The sequence below is a fragment of the Pinus tabuliformis genome, chromosome 9, assembly GCF_031772625.1.
Source record: "Pinus tabuliformis cultivar Carrire ecotype Pingquan chromosome 9, CPIR1, whole genome shotgun sequence".
In the NCBI taxonomy this organism is placed as follows: Eukaryota; Viridiplantae; Streptophyta; class Pinopsida; order Pinales; family Pinaceae; genus Pinus; species Pinus tabuliformis.
In genome coordinates, this window is record NC_142307.1 from 1,670,988,251 (window position 1) to 1,670,991,490 (window position 3,240).

General features: G+C 34.2%; 1 pseudogene; it reads right to left on the reverse strand.

Moving 5' to 3' along the window:
* Positions 1 to 729: 729 nt before the first annotated feature.
* LOC149155307 (2S seed storage-like protein pseudogene) lies at positions 730 to 1,592 on the reverse strand (annotated as a pseudogene).
* Between the last annotated feature and the right edge of the window lie 1,648 nt (positions 1,593 to 3,240).

Consider the following 3,240-nt stretch of genomic DNA (forward strand, 5'->3'; position numbering starts at 1 on the left):
CTTCATTGAGTCATCAATATCAATATCCTCCCTTTAATTTTCTTCTTTTGAAAAATATTAAAAACATCCTCCGCAAATATTTCGATTTTGAAATCTTTTTTCAATTTTTTCTTTTCAATTATATCTAATTGGTTCTTCAAGTCTGTATTTGAAGTTCTCAATTTCCTATTTCAAGTTCTCAAATTTTCAATTTTCAGTTTTTAATCTGTATTCAATATTTATTTCAACTATTCAAATTTTGTAATGTAACCATACAATTTTTACATTTCAAATTATTTTATGGTATTGGTATTTCAAGTCTGTATGCATAATTAAACTATACAATTTTTCAATTTTTGGTATTGGTATTCAAATTTTATAATGTAACCATACAATTTTTACATTTCAAATTATTTTATGGTATTGGTATACAATTTTTACATTTCAAATTATTTTATGGTATTGGTATTTCAAGTCTGTATGCATAATTAAACTATACAATTTTTAAATTTTTGGTATTGGTATTACACTAAACTTTCATTGACCCTAAAATACATGATATAGTTAAAAGTTCCGTTGTTCATTCTGAAATAAAAGTTAATGAATTCGTTGTACATTCTAAAATACAAGAATTTGATATTCATAATGCAGAATTGATTTTTTGATTTTGTAACTTATTCCAAAAGTCTAAGTTTCGTTGTTCATTCTGAAATATAGACACAGTATCTATATTTTCTGGTCGTTGCGCACTTAAAAGCTGCTGCCCGTTGCGAAATAGCCTGTCCACACACCATTAGCACATGGATTTGTGAAATAGCCTGTCCACACACCATTAGCACATGGATTAGATTCATCAATCAGTATGGATTAGCCTGTTTTAAGAATAAATATATATAATTTACAGCAGCGAAGGTGGCAGACTAGATGTTGGATCAACATCAATAACAAATGACATCGTGAATAAATGAAAGAATGTGTTTTTCCACAGAATAATGACAGCAGCATCCTACATATAGCTATAGGAATTAATTACTAGAGTTTAATATTAAATAGTGTTCATCAATCGATAGAAAGACTTACGAGAACGACGTTGAACGTCGTAGCGGCGGGGAGGCTGGCGGACGTTGCAAGTTTCTGGAAGGTATGCGGCTCTCTCCTTCGTCTCCTCCTCTTCTCTTCCACGCGATTCACGGCGGCGGCGGTGCTGATTATGTGCAGCCTCAGAATCCATGAAGAGGTCCTCCATCGTTGAATCATACGATTGAGATTGATGGAGAACTTGCTGTATGGCTCGGCATCGGCATTGTGGAGACATTCTTTCCAATTCCTCGCAACATCTCTCCGATGGCTACTCTCTCCGTCTTTGCAAATAGTCGCGGCACTGAGACAGTCGCCCCGGATCGCAAGACCGTTGTTGTTGCAAGCCCTCTCCATACATCATGCCTTCACGTGCATCAACAGTTGGGGCGCCCCATTGAAGGAGGAAGAGAAGGGTTACGCCTAAGCTCACCCAGGGCGCCCCATTGAAGGAGGAAGAGAAGGGTTACGCCTAAGCTCACCCATTTAAGAGCCAGTCTCGTAGTGATCGGAGGGGAGAAGACGCCCATTACTTTTCCTTCTTCTTTACCTTGAAGGATAGACAGTTATATGGAGCGGCAGTGACAAGGTGGGAAGACGAAGTGGATCCTAATACTGTATTTATGGAGGCGTGGATCCTAATAGAAGTGCAAAACAAAACAACACGAAGAAGAGATCGAGAGTCGAGACAAACACATGTAGCGCATGCCTTATCTCACACTCCACGTCCCAACTGAAGCCATAGAAAGATGGAACGCCTGCCTCTGTTTCCAATCGCCACGTATTTCACCTGTATCCATAGTTTGAAAACCCTCATGCGCATTTATTGAATGGTTGCAAACATTCTGGATTGGAAAAAAACTTTTAACCAAAGTTTGAAAAACCTCATGCTTGGAAACTTTGGATAAAGCTATTATACCGGATATTATTTTAACATCGGGACGCGTGAAGCGTGCAATAAGACCTCCAATTCGCAACTTTGGTTATAAATTTCTTACACCAATATTTGCAGAGATAAACTTTGGTTAAACTTTGATAGTGCACAATTTTTTTTGGTCAAAAGACCGGTTAATGTATGGTCAACGATCGATCGATCGCTATTAGTCCCAGGGAGGGACTAATAACTAATATTGTGCTAAAGTGATTAAACAATATATTCCCAACAAGGAAAATATCACCACCTTATTTGGGTTATTCTAGTTCTCATATAAATGGGTTACATTCATCTGTTGAGGGAAATATGACTTATTTCTTATATATGGCTATTTTTATCGAATAATAGGTTTTTTTATTATCTTGTACTCATAAAATATGATCACGTGAAGAAATACAAAATCGAGATTGCCCTTGATATTTAAATATAATTCAAAATCAGTTATACTTATGTCAATCACTTATATATTTGTATATACTTTAAATTATTCTAATTTTAAATAAGTAAATACTTGAATGTAAAATATGAAATTCCTATTTAAAATCACATTACCCTTGGCATGGATTATTTAAAATTAAAACGCTTGGTCAAGAAATTTTCTTTTAACCAGAGAAAACAGAGAATAAAGAGAGAGAATTTATGTTGATTTTAATGAGCATATAATATAGTATTAGAATAAATGATGTTGGCATCTCTTTAACTGGAAAAGAAAGGAGGTGAAAAACGAATTCAAAGCTTTTAAATCAGTAAACCCCAGATCATGAATCAATTATGTGAGAAAAGCGGGAAATAATTCCATAAGTATCGGCTTCGAAATATAGAATGATAGCAAAAGATAATGGCAATAATTAAAATTATCAGTTGAATCTATGGAAAATTTATGACCTATTCGAAGTTTGGAATCAAGCCACTTCTAAAGTATGATTAATAATGCCAAATTAAAAATGTTAACCTGGTAGTGTTCTAGTAACTCATATTATTACTCATGAACATAACTCGAGTTCAAGTACCGGCGAGGTTTGGGTACAATGTAATTATCACAGAATGTGATAAAGTACACAACTTTAGAATCACTATTCTTCTTTATCCATCCAAATTATTTGATCCATAAGGCTTCTAGATTATAGTTTACTCAAAGAAACCTAGAGTACTTGCTCTAAAAAGATATATAATAAACTCACCATTAAGTTCAACAAAATACATAACTCAAACTTTTCAAAATTGAAACATATATAATAAAATTCCATGCC